The sequence below is a fragment of the Triticum urartu genome, chromosome 1A (assembly GCF_056163025.1).
Source record: "Triticum urartu cultivar PI428250 chromosome 1A, HENAU_Tu73, whole genome shotgun sequence".
Classification (NCBI taxonomy): Eukaryota; Viridiplantae; Streptophyta; class Magnoliopsida; order Poales; family Poaceae; genus Triticum; species Triticum urartu.
The window spans coordinates 29,400,780-29,422,954 of record NC_141873.1 but is presented as its reverse complement, the minus strand read 5'-3'; positions in this window follow the sequence as shown (position 1 = coordinate 29,422,954).

Below are 22,175 nucleotides of genomic sequence, written 5' to 3'. Positions count from 1 at the left end.
GTTAAACTATGCACGCGAATGCTGGATTTTGTAGTCATCTGACCCAACACCTTTTCCCTTAGGAAATCACACCTTTTTTTGCATGCATGCTGACTACAGATCACAATCTTGATGTGACCTACCTCTTTCTTTTCTTGACTATTGTAGTCCTTGCATATACTACTTTGGATCTCATCCTAGTTGTTGTAAAAAAAAAGGTAGCTGCTTTTCTGTATAGATTATGTCCTGATACTTATAAGCATGCATGTTGTTTCTCTTATTAGATTACATACATTCTATTGATTTTACACTATCACTTCACATTCTCTTTCTTAAAAAAATAAGCTATATTTTACAACAACTCAGTCTTCCCAACTTTTTACTTAGTCCCAATGCTAGAGGTATAATTCGGTTCATTAGAGGTATAATTGGGTTCAGTTAAAGATAAGGAAGGATAGAGACAGAATTGATTTAATCATGCATTACCTATCCTGTACTTTAAGTCTCAACCCCATCGTACACTATATATACCCGTCACGAGGGTCAGATCAATACAAACAATACAGCACAACAAGTAATAATTTATCAATTCCATAATTTTCACTTGGTACTCCTCTATTCACAGGAAACATGCGGACACTATGAGTCAATAGAAAATGTCCTTTTCCCCGCAAAAAAAATTAGAAAATGTCCTTTATCAAAAATTCTGAAACGCCTAATTTTGTGCAGGCTGAAGGAAAAGATTACGTTTACTCACAGGAGGCGCAAGCGGGCTCGGTGAGGCCATGACCCACCAGTTTATCCAAGAGGTTCTCGCCGACCACCAGAGCTATTTCTCGCCTTAGCGAGACGGTAGGTTGTCTCGCTATAGATGAGCGCAAGCCGGCCGACCCTTTTAGTGCAGTTTTCTCGTTTGCTGCAGTCGCTTGCTATAGGTTTGCTTTAGGTCTGGTTTTCCTCATATTTTTGTTTTTTCATTTTTTTGGTTCTTTTTGTTTTTTCACCTGTTTTCTTTTTTGTTTGTTGTATCTTCTGTTTTCTTTCGTTTTTCACTGGTTTTTTGTTTTTTTTCTCAGTTTCACTAGTTTTTCTTCTTCTTTGTTTTTCTTGGTATCTTTTCGTCGATTTTCGTTATTTTTATTTGGTTTCCTTTGTTTCTCTTCCTTTTTCACCATTTTAATCCTGATTTCTTTGGTTTCTTTCTTTCTTTTCTTATGTGTTTTTCTATATGGTTTTCGCTGGTTGTTAAAACCTTTGTTTACTGTTTCCAGTTCATTGGTTTATTTTATATTTTCCATTAGTTTTCTTTGTATTCTATTTTTGTTTGTCAAATTTCATCTTTTTTTAATTTTCTTTTTCTTATAGAACATGAAGTTTTTTCAAATACATCAATTAATTTTTTTAAATACATACTTTTTATGTGTGCATTTTTTCATATACATTGTATATTTTTAGTATACATCAACATTTTATTTATATATGACTTTAACATTTCATATACACGTTCAACATTTTTATAATACAAGATTAATATTTTATAAAATATTCTGCTGTCTAATTTTCTCATACACATTCTACATTTTTTATACATCAGGAATATTTTATATATACACATTTTAACATTTTTCCAATACATAATTAACATTTTCTAAAAATATACTTTTTATGTGTAATTTCCTCATGCACATTCTACAGTTTTTGTGTACATCAGGAACATTTCTATATTAACATTTAACATTTTTAAATACATGATTCATTTTTTTAAATATATTAATTTTATGTCTACTTTTTCCATGCACATTCTACATATTTGCTATATATTTGGACCAGTTTTTACATGTTTACCATTTTAAAATATATGACTAACATTTTTTAGATTTATGATTAACTTTTTTTAGAAAAATGTTTTTTACTAGTTTTCTCCATATGTATTGTACATTTTTTGTATACATCATAAACATTTTTATATATGTTTAACATTTTCAAACACAGAATTCACATTTTTCTAAATACATGATTAACATTTTAAAAAACATATTTTTTGTGTCTACTTTTCCATACGCATTTTTCTTTATACATGAGAAACATTTTTATACACAATTAACATTTTTCATTTTATTATGTGAAGTGATTTTTATAAAGGCGGTGCTATGCATCGGCAGACATATCTTTTTAAAAGATCCGCCACCTTGGCAGCCGTTAGATTTATCGACATCCTACAGCCTACTGCTTTCTTCACCATTGCAACAAAGGCAATATTATAGAATCCTTGGAAGTAGAACTTCTGTTACAGAAATAATTGCGACAGAGGTTGTGTTACAGAACCCTTAGCAAAAAAATATGTCTTAGCTTTTTTTTGCAACATAGATTGTTGCAGGAGACCTTTTGCAACAAGGATGATGTAGCCGAAATTTATTGCAATGTATGATGTCGCAAAAACACCATCGTCGTTGTCGTCGCCCTTTGCAACTCCGTCGTTGTTGCAGAAACTCGTCGGCGTGTGGCCGCACGGCCTGGCTGGCACATGCGGACTCCTCTGCACACATGAAGGCAAGACAATTCAAGCAGAGGTCGGTGCGTGGTCATGACACTCGCGGACGCCAGACAGAGACGATGTGCGCAGTGGCGGCAAGCTCCCGGCAGCGATGTGATGGAGGTCGAAGACCCGCAGCAGAATTGGGTAGTGGAGGTCAGTCATGACAACGGTTGTTTCTGGATACATACCTAGTTGAGTCGAGAAGACCGCCATTGTCGGAGACCTGGTCGCCGTCACCACCGCAGGGGGGTTGCTTTCGGTCATCCCGGTAGGCCTCTAACGACGCCACTGTGGGATCCAGCCGCCTTTGCCCTCCCCAATCCTAGCAGCTACATGATCTAGCTTCCCAACCGGTTTGCAGTAAAGGCCTAGTTGCGGTCTTTCCTGCTGAAACATGAGTGAAGTTGCAAGAATATGAAGTAGGTGGAGGTTGGCTCTTGATCGTTCGATGAAGAGCCAATCCGATGGGCATCGAGACGGTGGGTGCTCACCTCACCTGAAATCGACTGGTTGAAGGTAAGTGTTTTCCTTGTAAAAATAGATATATTCAGAATTTTTTGAAATATAAGCGAAAGTAAAAAAAGACAAAAAGCAAAAGCAAAAAAAGAAGAAAAAACTACATATATACCTGGGCTGGCCCATTTACGGCAATCCCTGACGCTACAGCTCACATTAGGCGATATGGCCACGCCCCGCTTCTTGTGAGTCCTAAGAGCATCTCCAGCCGTTGGCCCCCTCAAGAGGCATAAAAATCGCCCCCTGGGGGCGAGCTGGCGATACAATCGGCGCTGGGGGCGGTTGGGCGTCCAGTCGCCGCCCCCAGGCGCCGAGATTGGCCCAGTTTTCGGCCCACTTTCGGCGAATAAAGGCCCCATATGGGTGAGAATCGACCCATATTCGACGTGGTTCGTCGTGGCTCGGCGTTCAATTATGAACATAAATATTTTTTTATCACATAGTTCATCACAGAAAATCAAATAGTTCAACAAAATAGTGCAACAACAAATAGTTCAATACAAATTATATAGTTCAACAAATAAAAACTCATATTTCATCACACGTCGAGCCCGGCGTCACCCTTGAGCCTCCATAGGTGCTCCACCAGATCCTGCTGCAGTTGATGATGCACCTGTGGGTCTCGGATCTACTGACGCATACTGAGGTAAGCAGTCCAGGTTGCCGGTAGCTGGTGATCAACTTCAGCTAGAGGATCCTGCCTGTAGTATGGTTCAGTGTTGATACGTCCATTTTGCATCATGCTTCTATATCAATATTTATTGTATAACGGGCTGTTATTACACATTATATCACAATACTTATGTCTATTCTCTTTTATTTTACAAGGTTTACATGAAGAGGGGGAATGCCGGTAGCTGGAATTCTGGGTTGGAAAAGGAGCAAATATTAGAGACATATTCCGCATATCTCCCAAAGTCCTGAATCTTCACGGGAGCACGTTTCAGAATATATAAAAAATATTGGACGAAAGAAGTACCAGAGGGGGGCCACCCACCGTCCACGAGTGTGGGGGGCGCGCCCTACCCCCTGGGCGTGCCCCCTGCCTCGTGGGCCCCCTGGTGGCCCTCTAATGCCCATCTTTGGCTATATGGAGTCTTTCATCGAGGATAAAATCATAAGAAAGCTTTCGGGACGAAACTCCGGGGCCATGAGGCGAAACCTTGGCGGAACCAATCTAGGGCTCCGACGGAGCTGTTCTGCCGGGGAAACTTCCCTCTGGGAGGGGAAATCATCACCATCGTCATCACCAACGATCCTCTCATCGGGAGGGGATCAATCTCATCTCAAACCCTAGTTCATCTCTTGTATTCAATCTTTGTCTCAAAACCTCAGATTGGTACCAGTGGGTTGCTAGTAGTGTTGATTACTCCTTGTAGTTGATGCTAGTTGGTTTACTTGGTGGAAGATCATATGTTCAGATCCATTATGCATATTAATACCTCTCTGATTATGAACATGAATATGATTTGTGAGTAGTTACGTTTGTTCCTGAGGACATGGGAGAAGTCTTGCTACAAGTAGTCATGTGAATTTGGTATTCATTCGATATTTTGGTGAGATGTATGTTGTCATCCCTCTAGTGGTGTCATGTGAACGTCGACTACATGACACTTCACCATTGTTTGGGCCTAGAGGAAGGCATTGGGATAAATAGATGATGGGTTCCTAGAGTGACAGAAGCTTAAACCCTAGTTTATGTGTTGCTTCGTAAGGGGCTGATTTGGATCCATATGTTTCATGCTATGGTTAGGTTTACCTTAATACTTCTGTTGTAGTTGCGGATGCTTGCAATAGGGGTCAATCATAAGTGGGATGCTTGTCCAAGGAAGGGCAGTACCCAAGCACCGGTCCACCCACATATCAAATTATCAAAGTACCGAACGCGAACCATATGAACGTGATGAAAACTAGCTTGACGATAATTCCCATGTGTCCTTGGGAGCGCTTTCCTTTATATAAGAGTTTGTCCAGGCTTGTCCTTTGCTACAAAAAGGATTGGGCCATCTTACTGCATCTTATTTACTTGCATTACTTATTACTCGTTACAAATTACCTTACCACAAAACTATCTGTTACCGATAATTTCAGTGCTTGGAGAGAATACCTTGCTGAAAACCGCTTATCATTTCCTTCTGCTCCTCGTTGGGTTTGACACTCTTACTTATCGAAAAGGCTACGATAGATCCCCTACACTTGTGGTTCATCAAGTGTCAAACACTGGCTCTTCCTGCTCGCTCTCGATGATCATGTTGTGCAAGATGACAAAACAAGTCATGATCTCCCACATTTGATCTTTCGACCATGTCTGAGCAGGATAGCGGACAACAGCAAATCGAGATTGGAGCACACCAAAAGCCCGCTCGACATCCTTCCTGCAAGCCTCCTGCACCTTGGCAAAGTGGGACTTCTTGCCTCATGGCACAGCGTTTGAGATAGTGTTCACAAATGTAGACCATCTCGGATAGATGCCATCAGCTAGGTAGTACCCCTTGTTGTAGTGCCGCCCATTGACCTCGAAGTTCACCGGAGGAGAATGACCTTCAACCAGCTTGGCAAAGACAGGGGAGCACTGCAGCACATTGATGTCATTGTGAGTTCCTGACATATCAAAGGAGTGCCAAATCGAGAGATCCTGTGTGGCCATCGCCTCAAGTACCACACTACAACCGCCTTTGGCGCCTTTATACATCCCCTGCCAAGCAAATGGACATTTCTTCCATTTCCAATGCATGCAGTCGATGCTTCCAAGCATCTTAGGAAATCCTCTTGCTGCATTCTGTGCTAGGATCCGAGCAGTGCCTTCCGCATTGGGTGTTCTCAAGTATTGCGGTCCAAACACTGCCACCACTCCCCGACAGAACTTGTAGAAACACCCAATGCTGGTGGACTCGGCCATGCGCCCATAGTCGTCGAGTGAATCACCGGGAGCTCCGTATGCAAGCATCCTCATCGCTGTCGTGCACTTCTGGATCGAGGTGAATCCAAGTTTGCCGGTGCAATCCTTCTTGCACTTGAAGTAGCTGTCGAACTCCCGCATGGAATTCAAAAACCTGAGGAATAGCTTTCGGCTCATCCGATAACGGCGCCGAAATGTCTTGTCGCCGTGAAGTGGAGCATCGGGCGAAGTAATCAGAGTAGAGCATGCAGTAGCCTTCGAGACGATGCTGGTTCTTTGCTTTCACCCGCCCCGACGCCAAGCCACCTCGCCGCGGCTTTTCATTGCTCGCCAGCAGTTGGGCGAGGGCGGCGAGCACCATGAGATGCTCTTCTTCGTGGACGTTGGCCTCGGCTTCCTCCTCCAGTAGCGCGGCGAGCACTTCCTCGTCATCCGAGTCCATCGTCGAGGCAGGCAAATCGGCGAACACCTTGCGCCCGGTGGGCGTGTACCCCGCCGCTAAACTACCCCTCCGCGGCCTGAACCGTGCAGCTGCTGGTGGAGGGGCTGCCTCGGCGAACCTCTGCTATTTTTCCGGCGGGGATTGGCTATCTAGTGGTGAAGGGCGGCGGGCGGTGCCGGGATACAGCTAGTGGCGGCCGAGGGCGCGGGGGGTGGGAGGCGAGTCGGGAAAGAAAAACTTGACTTTTCACCTGACGGTGTGGGCCAGCCGCGCTTTTCCCTTGCGCCGGAGGCCCCAATCGCCCCATAGTGCACCGGGTTTGGCCTGCGACCGCCGGGCCCAAAAACGGGCCGAACCGGCACTTTTCGGCGTCCTAGGGCCGCCACTCAGGCGTTTTTTTGGCGCCGACGCCGAAAAAGTGACCTGGGGGGGGGGGCTGTTGAGGGCGCGGCTAGAGATGCTCTAACAACGGCTCGCCTGCTATACGTGGGCACTGCCAAAGCAAGAGGGCTTAAAAAAACGCAAATCCCTCTAAAAGTAACACACTTCCTCTAGGAAAAAAAGCCAGCAACACACTTTGCCAAAAAAACAAAAGGTGAGTGAAGCAAATGCTCAATTTTTTTTCATTCTGTTTTCAAATTTTGGTTTGGGATTTTCACAGTAAATATTCATGGACGTGAAAAAATTTCTCTCATATAAAAAAAAGGCAATTGTTTCGGAAACAATGTTCGGACATTTAAGAAAAAGTTTCACAAGTTTGAGAAAAATCATGATATTTAAGAAATGCTTTTATACAGTTTTTAAAAAATGACCGTGTTATTAAAAAGAAAATTTGATAGCCACAAAAAATGTGCGTGATAGCTAAAAATGTTCACATATTTCACAAAAACATTCATGGAATTTTTAAAAAAGTTTGTACTATTTAAAAATACATTCTGTAAAAATACATGACATGTAGAAAGTGTTCACATGTTTAAAAAATATGTCAGTGACATTTACTAATATATTTGTACCATATAAATAAAATGTTCATGGAATAAAAAATGTGTAATACCATTAAAAAATGTATGTCACATTTTAAGAAAATATTCATGTGTTACACAAATATATATGTGAAATTATCAAAGAAAGTTTATACAATGTAAAAAAACCGACTCCCCGGGAAGCCTTATTGGCTCGGGCCATAGGCAAATACAAGGAGGAAAACTGTAGGCTAACTTTTATTTGGACTGGGTGTAGCGATAAATAGCTCCCACCGCGTGGTTTTGGCCGACCTATGTGAGTGCGTGGTGCTCAAGTTTTGTTTTTTCATTTTTCATTTTTTAACTTTATAAATGGTCACAAATTTTGCAAAATGTCCTGGATTTCCAAAAATGTTCGTGAATATGAAAAATGATTCTAGATATAATAAATATCCGTGAAAAAATAAATTGTTTATGTATTTTAAAATTACTAAGTTTGAAAAATATTCGGAAATCAAAACAATCCTCAAGATATTAAAATATTCCTGGATTTTAAATTTTTATTGTATTCTTAAAAAATGTTTTCGAAAAAATGTTCATTAATTTTAATAACGTATCATATTCTTAAAAATGCCCCAAGTTTAGAAAAATCATTAATTAGAAATTGCTCCCAAAATCCGAACAATTTGTCAGAATTTGGAAAGTATTCTTGAGTTTCGCAAAATCATGACAAATTAAAAAATGTTCCCAAACTTAAAATCCTGACCACATTTCAGAAAATGTTCTGAATTTTTTAAAAAGTTGATGAAATAAAAAATAAAAGAAACAAAGAAAACCGAATAAAGTTCGCAGTTAAAAGGAAAATCATTCTAGATCCTTCCCAAAATCCGTGGGAAGACAGCTGGAACACTATTGGGATTGTTACCTTAAAACAGTTTTAGGAAGGATCTATCGACAGGTCGTAGAACTTTTTAGCGTATTATTTTGTTTGCGTGTTCCTTTTGTCGGGTTTTCCTGGTTTTGTTCCATTTCCCCTTTTTTTTTTTCCATTTTCTGTATCGGCTATCAATGGTTTGTTGTGTTAGTTTTCAACGATTTCCTTTTGGGTTTCATTTTTCATTATCAGTTTAGTTTGTTTTTTCTTGTTCTTATTTTACATTTACTCTTCTTTGTACTTTTTTTCAACACATGCCTTTTTTCTCAAATACATTGTACATTTTATGTAGAGTAAAATACAATGGAGGTCCTAAAGGTAATTTGGTTGTGTTAACTAGGTCCTATAAGTTTGAAAATGCACATCTGAGTCCTAAAAATTTGTAAGTGTCCATCACAGGTCCTACCCAGGTTTGACCAACCCATGTGGCATGTTGACTAATGCCACATGGGAAATGTTTTTGTGAAAGTACCCCTTAACAGACTCTCTATTGTAATTCACTGGCCCCTGTTGCGTGTTGCACCATGGTGGCTGCTTCCCGCCTTCACCCACATTGTGGACTTCCTCATCGAGATCCCATCATATGTACACGATTTGGATGGCATCGTTGTCCTCAAGATGGTTGGAGGCCTTGGTACACCAATTTTCGTCCTAAAGAGGGGATGGCCTCCAATGCATCAAGAACTAGGCCTCCACATACATGTCTAAGCCTCCGCGCATGTATCTTCACCTGATGATGCGGTGCCGCCCTCAATGGATGTTTCATATTTGGTGTTATTTCTATCGCCATTCTCTTATACTAATATGTATTGTTCTCTCAGATTCTTTTGTACTAAGACAAGATGCCAAGGAAAATGTCTATTGCTCTATACCTTATTTGATCTAAAAAATGTATATCTTTGGAATTTAGTAATAGTTTGTAAAATTGTTTTTACATAAAGTGCACGATTTATGCAGTCAATTAAGTACTAAAACTTGTGTTATTTTTCAGAATTTTTGCTTGAATCACATCATTAGAGAGTTTGTTAGTGGTCTATTTGCAAAATATTATCTACATCAATCAATAAGCTGAAGAAAATATGCCCTAGAGGCAATAATAAAGTCATTATTTATATTTCCTTATATCATGATAAATGTTTATTATTCATGCTAGAATTGTATTAACCGGAAACTTAGTACATGTGTGAATACATAGACAAACAGAGTGTCCCTAGTATGCCTCTACTTGACTAGCTCGTTAATCAAAGATGGTTAAGTTTTCCGACCATAGACATATATTGTCATTTGATGAACGGGATCACATCATTAGAGATAATGTGATGGACAAGAACCATCCGTTAGCTTAGCATTATTGCTTTATTCATGACTTATACATGTTCCTCTGACTATGAGATTATGCAACTCCCGAATACCGGAGGAACACCTTGTGTGCTATCAAACATCACAACGTAACTGGGTGATTATAAAGATGCTCTACAGGTGTCTCCGAAGGTGTTTGTTGAGTTGGCATAGACCGAGATTAGGATTTGTCACTCCATGTATCAGAGAGGAATCTTTGGGCCCTCTCGGTAATGCACATCGCTATAAGCCTTGCAAGCAATGTAACTAATGAGTTAGTTGTGGAATGATGCATTACAGAAACGAGTAAAGAGACTTGCCGGTAACAAGATTGAACTAGGTATGATGATACCGACGATCGAATCTCGGGCAAGTAACATATCGATGACAAAAGGAATAACATATGTTGTTATGCGGTTTGACCGATAAAGATCTTCGTAGAATATGTAGGAGACAATATGAGCATCCAGATTCCGCTATTGGTTATTGACCGGAGATGTGTCTCGGTCATATCTACATAGTTCTCGAACCCGTAGGGTCCGCACGCTTAACGTTCGATGACGATTCGTATTATGAGTTATGTGTTTTGGTGACCGAAGTTTTTTCGGAGTCCCGGATGAGATCACGGCCATGACGAGGAGTCTCGAAATGGTCGAGAGGTAAAGATTGATATATTGGACGAAGGTACTCGGACACCGGAAAGGTTTCGGGACGTTTCCGATATTTATCGGAGAACCGAGGGGTTACCGGAACCCCCCGGGGAAGTTATGAGCCCTAATGGGCCATAAGGGAGTAGGAGAGGGCAAGCCACAAGGTGGCGCCCCCTCCCCCCCAAGGTAGTCCGAATTGGACTAAGGGGAGGGGGCGCGGCCCCCTCTTTCCTTTCCCTCTCCCTCTCCTTCCCCCTCTTGGAATAGGAAAGGGAATTCAACTAGGATTGGGAATCCTAGTTGGACTCCCCCCCTTGGCGCGCCCTCCTTGGCCGCCGGCCTCCTCCTCCCCCTCCTTTATATGCGTGGCCAGGGGGCACCCCAAAGGCACAACAATTGTCTCTTAGCCATGTGCGGTGCCCCCCTCAACAGTTTACCACCTCGGTCATATTGTCGTAGTGCTTAGGCGAAGCCCTGCGCAGATCACATCACCAACACCGTCGCCACGCCGTCATGCTGACGGAACTCTCCCTCGACCCTCTACTGGATCAAGAGCTCGAGAGACGTCATCGTGCTGAACGTGTGCTGAACACGGAGGTGCCGTACGTTCGGTACTTGGATCGGTTGGATAGTGAAGACGTTTGACTACATCAACCGTGTTACATAACGCTTACGCTTTCGGTCTACAAGGGTACGTGGACACACTCTCACAACTCATTGATATGCTTCTCCTAGATAGATCTTGCGTGATCGTAGGAATTTTTTGAATTACTACGTTCCCCAACAGTGGCATCCGAGCCAGGTCTATGCGTAGATGATATATGCACGAGTAGAACACAAAGAGTTGTGGGCGATAATAGTCATACTGCTTACCACCAACGTCTTACTTTGATTCGGTGGTATTGTTGGATGAAGCGGTCCAGACCGATATTACATGACCGCATTCATGAGACTAGTTCTACCGACGTGCTTCGCACACATGTGGCTTGCGGGTGTCTGTTTCTCCAACTTTAGTCGAATCGAGTTTGACTACGGCCGGTCCTTGTTGAAGGTTAAAACAACATACTTGACGAAAAATTGTTGTGGTTTTGATGCGTAGGTAAGAACGGTTCTTGCTAGAAGCCCGTAGCAGCCACGTAAAACTTGCAACAACAAAGTAGAGGACGTCTAACTTGTTTTTGCAGGGCATGTTGTGATGTGATATGGTCAAGACGTGATGAGATATAAATTGTTGTATGAGATGATCATGTTTTGTAAAAGTTATCGGCAACTGGCAGGAGCCTTATGGTTGTCGCTTTATTGTATGAAATGCAATCGCCATGTAATTGCTTTACTTTATCAGTAAGCGGTAGCGATAGTCGTAGAAGCAACAGTTGGCGGACGACAACGATGCTACGATGGAGATCAAGGTGTCAAGTCGGCGACGATGGAGATCACAACGGTGCTTTGGAGATGGAGATCAAAGGCACAAGATGATGATGGCCATATCATGTCACATATTTTGATTGCATGTGATGTTTATCTTTTATGCATCTTATTTTGCTTACTACGTCGGTAGCATTATAAGATGATCTCTCACTAAATTTCAACGTATAAGTGTTCTCCCTGAGTATGCAACGTTGCTACAGTTCGTCGTGCCGAGACACCACGTGATGATCGGGTGTGATAAGCTCGACGTTCACATACAACGGATGCAAGCCAGTTTTGCACGTGTAAAATACTCGAGTTAAACTTGATGAGCCTAGCATATGCAGATATGGCCTCGGAACACTGAGACTGAAAGGTCGAACGTGAATCATATAGTAGATATGATCATTATAGTGATGTTCACCATTGAAAACTACCCCATCTCATGTGATGATCAGACATGGTTTAGTTGATATGGATCACGTGATCATTTAGATGACTAGAGGGATGTCTATCTAAGTGGGAGTTCTTAAGTAATATGATTAATTGAAATTTAATTTATCATGAACTTAGTACCTGATAGTTTTTGCATGTCTATGTTGTTGTAGATCTACGGCTCGTGCTTCCGTTCCCTTGAATTTTAATGTGTTCCTAGAGAAAGCTAAGTTGAAAGATGATGGTAGCAACTACACGGACTGGGTCCATAACTTGAGGATTATCCTCATTGCTGCATAGAAGAATTACGTCCTGGAAGCACCGTTAGGTGCAAGACCCGCCGCAGGAGCAACTTCGGACGTTATGAACGTCTGGCGGAGAAAAGCTGATGACTACTCGATAGTTTAGTGTGCCATGCTTTACGGCTTAGAATCGGGATTTCAAATACGTTTTGAACGTCATGGAGCATATGAGATGTTCCAGGAGTTGAATTTAATATTTCAAGCAAATGCCCGAGTTGAGAGATATGAAGTCTCCAACAAGTTCTATAGCTGCAAAATGGAGGAGAATAGTTCTGTCAGTGAACACATACTCAGAATGTCTAGATACCACAACCACTTGATTTAGCTGGGAGTTAATCTTCCTGATGATAGTGTCATTAATAGAGTTCTTCAATCACGGCCACCAAGCTATAAAGGCTTCGTGATGAACTATAATATGCAAGGGATGGAAAAAACAATTCCCAAGCTCTTCGCGATGCTAAAGGCTGCGGAGGTAGAAATCAAGGAGCATCAAGTGTTGATGGTTAACAAGACCACTAGTTTCAAGAAAAAAGGGCAAAGGGAAGAAGGGGAACTTCAAGAACAACAGCAAGCAAGTTGCTGCTCAAGGGAAGAAACCCAAGTCTGGACCTAAGCCTGAGACTGAGTGCTTCTACTACAAAGGGACTGGTCATTGGAAGCGGAACTGCCCCAAGTATTTGGCGGATAAGAAGGATGGAAAAGTGAAAGGTATATTTGATATACATGTTATTGATGTGTAACTTACTAATGCTCGTAGTAGCGCCTGGTATTTGATACTGGTTCTGTTGATCATATTTGCAACTCGAAACAGGGGCTACGGATTAAACGAAGATTGGCTAAGGGCGAGGTGACGATGCGCGTGGGAAATGGTTCCAAGGTCGATGTGATCGCCGTTGGCACGCTACCTCTACATCTACTGTCAGGATTAGTTTTAGACCTAAATAATTGTTATTTGGTGCCAGCGTTGATCATGAACATTATATCTAGATCTTGTTTAATGCGAGATGGTTATTCATTTAAATCAGAGAATAATGGTTGTTCTATTTATATGAGTAATATCTTTTATGGTCATGCACCCTTGATGAGTGGTCTATTTTTGTTGAATCTCGATAGTAGTGATACACATATTCATAATGTTGAAGCCAAAAGATGCAAGGTTAATAATGATAGTGCAACTTATTTGTGGCACTGTCGTTTATGATATTGGTGTAAAGCGCATGAAGAAACTCCATGCCGATGGGCTTTTAGAATCACTTGATTATGAATCACTTGATGCTTGTAAACCAGTATCACTACTAGGAAAAAGGGCTATAGATAGGATTGATACTAATGACGCACCATGGAAGCAGTGCGCCACTACTATATACTAATGGCGGACCGGTTGGTGATGCGCCATTAGTGTGGAAGACACTAATGGCGCACCGGAAACTGAGTGCGCCACTAGTATTAATTTTTTTCCATTTTTCCATACATACTAATGGCGCATCAGGTCGGGGGTGCGCCATTACTAGTTCTAAGTAGTAATGGCGCACCAAGCAGACAGTGCGCCATTACTGTAATTTTTTTTTTGCAAAACTACTAATGGCGCATCGTTTCGCAGTGCGCCATTACTAGTTTAAACTAGTAATGGCACACTATTACCCGGTGCGCCATTAGTATATATATTTATTTTTTTACTTCAAGATTCACGTATTTCACTCGTTGTTTAAACTAGTAAAGAACACAACTTATGTTTCACGCGTTGGTTCAAGCAGAAGCTTCTGTCGTATCCTTTACATAAAGATTCTTCCGCGGAAGAACAACTCATATTCGCCTTGTCACAGGGCGCCGAGCACAACCTGATGACCTATGAGGCGTACGATATCAAATTTGAACTCATGAATATTTTTGAACTCATGAATATTTTTAAATTTCATGGGCACTTTTCGAATTCATGAATATTTTTTCAAATTTGATGAATATTTTTAAATCTCGATCGCTATCCCCCTTCATCTCGATCTCGATCCCCCCCGCACCCTCCCCCGCTAGCTCCACCGCCTCCGACGACCCACCGCACCCTCCCCCGCTCCACCGCCGCCGCCGACCCACCGCACCCTCCCCGGCCCGCTCCACCACCGCCGAACACCCCCCGCACCCTCCCCCGCTAGCTCCACCGCCGCCGACGACCCACTGCACCCTCCCTCGCTCCACCGTCGCCGCCGACCCACCGCACCCTCCCCGGCCCGCTCCACCGCCGCCGAGCACCCCCATTTGATGATATTTTTTCATATTCATAAAAAATTATTACTGATTTTATAAAAAAATATTAAAAAATAGCAACAAATAATAATAATAAACATATTAACGGCACACCGCTCGTGTAGTGCGCCATTGCTATCTAAAAAAACATTCTAATGGCGCACTGCTCTGGGATGCGCCATTGCTATCTAGAAAAAACATTCTAATGGCGCACCGCTCGGGGGTGCGCCATTAGTAATCTTCCCCCCTAGCCCGACCCCCTCGACCCTCCCTCTCGCCAGATCTAGTCCCCTCCCCCCCGCGCGCTGCCCCGCCCCACGTCGCCGCCGCCCCTACGTGCGCCGCCGCCCCCGCGCCCCCCACCACTGCAGCTCCGCCATAGCCGACGCCTCCGCGACCTTGCCATCGCCGACAGCCTCCCCGCGTCGGCCCCTGCCCTGCGCCGCCTCTACCTCAGTCCGGGCACGGGGTGCAGGACGACGACCGCGGCCGCCGGCCTCCCCACGACCAACCGAGGCGCCCAGGAGGCCTCCCCGACGACCAATCGAGCCATCCCTTCGACGCCGCCGCCGCCAACCCCAACCCTGACCCCAACCCCTCCGGCGACCGGCCGCGCCCGCCCAGGTACCTCTCCTCCTTCCTCCCTCCTCCCTCTCCTCCTTCCCCATGGAGAAAATGATATAGCTCCTCCTACAACATGTATAGATCAATCAGTTCAGTTCTAGTGCTGCTGGACTTTTGCACCATCAAAAATGTACTACTAGTTGAAAATCTTTACTTGAGAGAGCTTCATAAGTAGAAGGTTCCAAAGAATAAAACCAGTACTAGCACACTAGCACAGCAGTACTACCACCTCCCAGAGTGTTGAAAATCTTTACTTGAAAGCCTGCAAATGCATGTACACACAGGTAGGGAATGTAAGATGAAGCATGTACTTTACCAACTAATCTAATGGGCTGGCACAAAGTGAAAACCAAAACAATAGTTAATCAAGCAGAGGTAGATTATATTAGATGGCAAAAAGCACAAACGTCCCTGCCTATCCATTTTTTTCTCAAGTTGAGCTGGTAAGTTTCAGATGTTCAATGATGCTGTAGGAAAAAATTGGATGAAGAAAGATGTGTGTGGCTGCCTGAGAGAAGTATTTGCACAAACAAATTATAATTAATGTGTTGATGAAATTTTGGGTTTTCAAATTGGAACCAAAAACCAACCCATACCTTTAGACTCTTTCGGAATTTCCCGAACATTTTTTTGTTTGTTCCCTTTCACTGTTTGGGGACTTTTGACTTCAGAATGAACCTTACTAAGATTCAATTAAGACTAGTTAACTGCATTTGATGTCACTATATTCTATGAATAACTTCAGTTATGATCTGTACTGGAAAGCTTCAGTTAACACTCATTTTTCAGTTAACTCCTTACAGTTCAGATCATATTTTGATTGTCAATAATAGTGGACTTTTAAGGCTTTCTTAGAGGCAATACTAGTGGATTTTAGGCTTTTTTTACATGCAATAATAGTGGAATTTTAGGCTTTTTTGGAGGAGTGTGTTTCATGCTGGCCTACAGTGATGAATTAGTCAGAGGATTGTGCCTTAGGATTGTGCCAAAGCTACCCATTGTATCTATTTGCTTGTCCTTGAAATAGGGGCAAGACTGTTACAGAAAAATTACTTGCAAGCATATTGTGATTTACTTGCAAGCATATTGTGCCTTAGTTACAGAAAAATTACTTGCAAGCATATTGTGGTGACCCACACTCTATTGGTTCACACTCATTGAGTTCGCTCGTGAAGGGCCGCTGCTGCTTGAGGCCCTTGAGAGGCCCTTCGTGTCGTGATGATTTTGCAGGTACCCCGAGAGGCCCTTGAGTTTGCCGGAATGTCGATTAACTTCCGTTCCGGCAAATTCGGGTACTCCATATGTCCTATTTTCAGCAAAGGTCATGCTGAAATTTTTCGTGAATTTTAGCATGACTTTGCTAAAAATCAGACATATGGGGTACTTGCTACTAATGCATGGGCTGGGGTATCTTAGTACTTAATTAAGTAGGATCAACTACCCCTTTATTCTTGCTGTATTAAATCATAGGTGGCAATATAGCCAAGTGATTAGTGCCAAGTAATTAGGCCCAACCTAGGGTGCCTCGGCATCAATAAACCCTAAATGATGAAAACTTAACTTGGCTGCCCCGGATGCCTCGGTGTCGATGAGAACCTAAATGATGTACGCTTAGGCTTTTAGGGTGCCTCGGCGTCGACAAACCCTAAATGATGAAAGCTTAGGCTTTTAGGGTGCCTCGGTGTCGACAAACCCTAAATGATGAGACCATGATCTTGTTCCTTGAAAATAACCAACTTTTTGACCAAACTTTTTTCCTATTTAGAGCGAAACATGGCCCACAACGATGAGGCCGGTGGTTCGGGCGGCAAGCAATTCTGGGAGCTGTCCCAGGATAAGTCGTCATCATCATCGGACGACGAAAGTCTCCCGGCGGAGTGTGACTGGTGCCATGACAATCGAGGTCTGTGCGACATGCCTCACCTGGACGATGATCGGCGCTTCAACATTAAGCTTGAGGAGACCTTCGAAGTTGAAACGGTACACAACGACGACAAGTGTTATTTTCATAATTAAGCATGACTTCAACTATTTCAACGTGTAATTTTCATCTTTTACAATTCGAGTATAGCTTATCCCATGCCATGCAAGACGCTATGTCTTGGAGAGGATGGATTTTGAAGACCATGAAATTTCTGAAACAAAGAAAATTCACCTAAGGACTCATCACGATGTGGACTTTGAAGTAAATCTACATAATTCTGAGAGCGTAACCCATTTTGGTTGCAAAAATTGGGAAGCATTTTGCAAGATGTATGGTTTTGATGAGGGTATGCTTATCACCATGGATCTTGGTAATCCTGACATCAACCAAGACAATATGGACATTTGGGTCCTTGTTGATACGCCTCCAGTTCTACCGCTATGTGAGTTTCTCAAACATAGTTATTAGCTAATTTATATTGTTTATTTCAAAATAGTTGACAACTTATTTCCATTGACATCTTATTTTTATTGTTCAAAGAATGTGCGGGAGATGGTAGACAAAACCCACTACATCGATGGCTCCGAATTAACAACTTACAAGGAGAAAAATCATTTGGTCGGATTTTGTACTGACATTGAGAATTACAATATCTACAATCAAACTCCTCAACATTATGGTAAATACGTGCCACTAGTGCATGTGCTCAACTACGGTAACCACCATGGAGATACCCTGGTAAGATTTTTACTATTACGACATCCGTGCATCTTTTGCATACTTCTAAAACTAGTACATCATTGCTAACTATGAAGTTATTACTATGTTTTTCAACAGATAATCCTAGAGAATTGTGTGCCTCATATGATGTATCTGAAAGGTAGTGTTAATGTTTTAAACATACAGCCAGGTCGTCCTACGAATCTCAATTGTCCATACGAGATTTCTAAAAGAAGTGGAGACATGAAAATCAAAGGATGGAAAAAATGTATGGACAGTCGTAAGGAGCTTCTTGGAAGCAAAAGGAAGCGAAGCGCAAGAATTGGAGACAGGATGTTCTCCATTCTCCATAATGGAGAGTCAGGGTCTATATTGTTTTATGCTATTTTAGCTTAAATAGGGTATTTAGGTCCTGCGTAATACTGATGATCATGTGCTAAGAACAATTAAGTAGGGTTGGTTCGAAGACAATCAAGATGATGATCGTATGACTTGTTATGAATAACGAGTAGAAGTTGTATGATGATGATTAGTAGGACTTGTTAGGATTAGTATTACTTCCGACAAACTCAATACTCGCGGTCTTGAGACTTGTAATGTTTTATCTTTGTTCAGTCTTTTGAATTCGGAGACTAATATGATGAATTGTATTCGGAGACTAATCTTCTATTGTATTCGATGAATCTGATGTTGCTGTGTGCTGCTGTCTATATTCTGTCTAATAATATATTTTATATTCTGTCTAATAATATATTTTGTAACCTGCGCAAAAATCAGAAAAGGAAAAAAACCAAATATTCATACTAATGGCGCATCACCACCAGGTGCGCCATTAGTATGCCAAAGGATACTAATGGCCCATCAACAGAGAATGCGCCATTAGTATGACAAAGCCATGCTTACGTATGGCCCCCCGGGAGGCACACTAATGGCGCATGCTGTTACATACTAATGGCGCACTAGTTGGTGCGCCATTAGTATACCAGATACTAATGGCGCACCTGTGGTGCGCCATTAATAAGATATACTAGTGGCGTGCTACTAATGGCGCACTGGTAATGCGCCATTAGTAGGCAAAATCAATGCGCCATTAGTAGGCCTTTTCCTAGTAGTGTATGGAGCGAGCATCTGACTTACTAGAAATAATACATACTGATGTATGCGGTCCGATGAGTGTTGAGGTTCGCGGTGGGTATTCTTATTTTCCGACCTTCATAGATGATTTGAGCAGATATGGGTATATCTACTTGATGAAACATAAGTCTGAAACATTTGAAAAGTTCAAAGAATTTCAGAGTGGAAAATCATTGTAACAAGAAAATAAAGTTTCTACGATCTAGTCGTGGAGGTGAATATTTGAGTTATGAGTTTGATCTTCATTTGAAACAATGTGGAATAGTCTCACAACTCACGCCACCTGGAACACCACAGCGTAATGGTGTGTCCGAACGTCATAACCGTACTTTATTAGATATGGTGTGATCTATGATGTCTCTTACTGATTTATCGCTATCGTTTTGGGGTTATACTTTCACTACAAAAAAAAGACACATCCGTGACATTTTGGGCCGAACGAATTTTTTTTCTGTCATACATATGACACTTCGATGACGATAATTGTTACAAAACCCGGTATCATCATAGATGTGGTGGGCTCCTACTTCTATGACAAAAAATCATGACAGAAAATGGGCTTTTCGTCCTGGCGGGCCGGAGACGCAGCTGCATGAAATTCTTTGGGCCGTCCATGACGTAAAAACTGTGGTAGAAGCGAGGGGGAGGAAAATTTCGGGGAGTTCCCGGTTATGGTGGGAGGTCGGGGGCCAAGCGATGCGTGTTTCTCTCGTACACGTACACGCGTGTGTGCGAGGCGTTGGCTCTAACTGAACCCGAGCGAGGCGTTGGGCTCTAACTGAACCCGAGCGATTGCACTGCAGGCTACGCGTTACTGAACCCGAGCGATCGATCGATGACTGTTAACTGAACCCGATCGAGCGATTCCTTGGCTACTGCTGCTAACTGAAGCCGATCGATGGGATGAACAGTGAGCGTTGCGGTGGGGGGGGAGAGGGGGGGAGGGGGGGGTGGATGAACAGTGAGCGGTGGCGTTGCCTCTGGATAAACAGGACCCCGTGGTGTGGTGGAGGGCTGGATGAACAGTAGACGGTGGAGGGGTGCTCGTGGAGGGGTGGATGAACATGACCCCGTGGTGTGGAGGGCAGGATGAACAGTAGACGGTGGAGGGGTGCCCGTGGAGGGGTGGTTGAACAGGACCCCATGGTGTGGAGGGGTGGTTGAACAGGACCCCGTGGTGTGGAGGGCTGGATGAACAGTAGACGGTGGAGGGGTGGTTGAACAGTAGCCGGTGGAGGCTGGATGAACAGGAGCCCGTGGAGGCTGGAGGAGGTCGACGGTTGATGAACAGTAGCTCGTGGAGGATGGAGGGGGTCGACGGTGGAGATGAACAATATCCCGTGGAGTCCCGTTTTGCGGCACGCCACACCCCTCCCGATGAATAGGACCCCCGTTTCGACCGTAGCGCTCCAACACAAGTCCGTTTCCTCCGTTTTGCGGTACGCCACACCCCTCCCGATCAACAGGACCCCCGTTTCGACCGTAGGAGGTCTGTTTCCTCCGTTTTGCGGTACGCCACACCCCTCCCGATCAACAGGACCCCCGTTTTGACTGTAGGAGGTCTGTTTCCTCCGTTTTGCGGTACACCACACCCCTCCCGATCAACAGGACCCCCGTTTCGACCGTAGGAGGTTCGTTTCCTCCGTTGTGCGGTACGCCAGGCCTCGTTTCCATTGCCTTTTCCATCCAAGCCCTCCCGATGAACATGACCACGCATTCCGTTCCGACCCATGAACACGACGACGACACTGTTTCTCCATTCCGACCTAGCCATGTACACGAGCCCTCGCCGTACGTATGCGCGAGTAGGCGTTCGAGACCCTGCCCGTATGTACACATACGTGGCCGTATTTTCTTTCTTGCACCCTGGCCGCTGTACGTACGTGTACATGCTACGTGCGCGCCTCTACTAGGACACGTGCGCGCCTCTGCTGTGACACGTGCGCGCCTCTACATCGACCAGTATGTACATACACGTTCGCGACCAGAATGTCAACGCTACGTACGCTTCGACCAGGTGGGTCCCGACTGTCAGGCACTTCCTTGCCTGCGAAGATGTAGCTGGTGGGTCCCAGCAGTCAGGGGCGAATCATTTTTTTGCCCGAACACACTTCCTTGCGTGCGAAGATGTAGCTGGTGGGTCCCAGCAGTCAGGGGGGCGAATCATTTTGGGTTTTTTTGCCCGGACGCACTTCCTTGCGTGCGAAGATGTAGCTGGTGGGTCCCAACAGTCAGGGGGGCGAATCGTTTTTTTGCCCGGACGCACTTCCTTGCGTGCGAAGGTGTAGCTGGTGGGTCCCAGCAGTCAAGGGGGAAATGTTTTTTTCGTGAAATACGATGGCCCGTCCGGTGGGTCCCTGCTGTCAGGTGGAGGAATCATTATTTTCCGCGTAATAAGGAGGCACTTCCTTGCTGCCGTCGTGGACCCAGCTGTCAGCCTCTCCACGTACAGTCCACGTCTGATGGAAGTCGTTCCTTGACCACGTTGACCACGCCGCGCCGAGAGCACCAGGGCGGTGGATGACGGCGAGGCCTAGGAAGGGGACGACGAGGAGCCGGGGAAGACGCGGCAGTGGAAGCCCGCGCGCGCGGAGAGGAGTACGAGGGTTCACTGGTTCGTCTGTGGTGTGAGGCTGCCGCCGCCGCAGGGCCTAGCCAGCGATGGGAATAGTAGGGGGCGGTGAGGCCTCCGCGGCAGCACAGCCAACCACGGGAGGCAGGAGCATGCGGCACGACCGGCGCTGCTTTGGGCGGCTGGAGCAAGAAGACCAGAGGTTGAAGAAGCACTACGACCGTTGGATGGACATCGTACGGTCAATGGAGCTAGAATTGTTCATATTTACTAAGTTGACAAAGCCCTTCGTCCCCGTCAACTTAGTAGGCCCACAAGTCAGCCTCCCACCAAGGTGGGTCCCAGCTAGCCGGGGGAGTATTCACTTTTTTGTGCATAATAAGGAGGCACTTCCGGTGGGTCCGAGCTGACAGCGGGGGGAACGTTTTTTTCGCGAAATACGGTGGCCCGTTCGGTGGGTTCCAGCAGTCAGGGGGAAACGATTTTTTTCACAAAATACTGGTGGCCCGTCCAGTGGGTCCCTGCTATCAGGTGGAGGAATAATTATTTTACACGTAATAAGG